This window comes from Schistocerca cancellata, chromosome 4, assembly GCF_023864275.1.
Source record: "Schistocerca cancellata isolate TAMUIC-IGC-003103 chromosome 4, iqSchCanc2.1, whole genome shotgun sequence".
Lineage (NCBI taxonomy): Eukaryota > Metazoa > Arthropoda > Insecta > Orthoptera > Acrididae > Schistocerca > Schistocerca cancellata.
This window is the reverse complement of record NC_064629.1, coordinates 352,748,953-352,750,379: the sequence shown is the minus strand read 5'-3', so window position 1 is coordinate 352,750,379 and position 1,427 is coordinate 352,748,953.

Sequence of the window (1,427 nt, the reverse complement as noted above, 5' to 3'; positions counted from 1 at the left end):
GACCTTTGCTTTAATGACTTTCATCCCAACTCGCGTATCATATCTGCCACACTCTCTCCCCTATTACGTAATAATACAAAACAAGCTGCCCTTTGTTGCATCCTTTCGATCCGTCAATCCCACCTGGTAAGGATCCCATACCGCGCAGCAATACTCTTAACAGAGGACGAACGAGTGTAGTGTAAGCTGTCTCTTTAGTGGACTTGTTGCATCTTCTAAGTATCCTGCCAATGAAACGCAACCTTTGGCTCGCCTTCCCCACAATATTATCTATGTGGTCTTTCCAACTGAAGTTATTCGTAATTTTAACACCCAGGTACTTAGTTGAATTGACAGCCTTGAGAATTGTACTATTTATCGAGTAATCGAATTCCAACGGATTTCTTTTGGATCACATGTGGATCACTTCACACTTTTCGTTGTTTAGCGTCAACTGCCACCTGCCACGCCATACAGCAATCTTTTCTAAATGGCTTTGCAACTGATACTGGTCTTCGGATGACCTTACTAGACGGTAAATTACAGCATCATCTGCGAACAACATAAGAGAACTGCTCAGATTGTCACCCAGGTCATTTATATAGATCAGGAACAGCAGAGGTCCCAGGACGCTTCCCTGTGGAACACCTGTCGATAGCGGCCATTACTTCGTGCGAATAAAGAGCTAGCTGCGTTGCACAAGAACAATGTTTTCTGAAATCATGCTGATTACGTATCAATAGATCGTTCCCTTCGAGGTGATTCATAATGTTTCAATACAGTATTTGCTCCAAAACCCTACTGCAAACAGACGTCAATGATATAGGTCTGTAGTTCGATGGATTACTCCTACTACCCTTCTTAAAGACTGGTGCGACCTGCGCAATTTTCCAATCTGTAGGTACAGATCTATCGGTGAGCGAGCGGTTGTATATGATTGATAAGTACGGAGCTATTGTATCAGCGTAATCTGAAAGGAACCTCGGCATACAATCTGGACCTAAAGACTTGCCCGTATCAAGCGATTTGAGTTGCTTCGCAACCACTAAGGTATCTACCTCTAGGAAACTCACGCTAGCAGCTGTTCGTGTTTCAAATTCTGGAATATTCCATTCGTCTTCCCTGATGAAGGAATTTCGGAAAACTTCGTTCAATAACTCCGCTTTAGCGGCACAGTCGTCGGTAACAGTACCATCGGCACTGCGCAGCGAAGGTATTGACTGCGTCTTGCCGCTTGTGTACTTTACATACGACCAGAATTTCTTCGGATTTTTTACCAAATTTCGAGAGAATGTTTCGTTGTGGAACCTATTAAAGGCATCTCGCATTGAAGTCCGTACCAAATTTCGCGCGTCTGTAAATTTTAGCCAATCTTCGGGATTTCGCGTTCTTGTGAACTTCGCTTGCTTTTTCCGTTGCCTCTGCAACAGCGTTCGGACCTGTTTTGT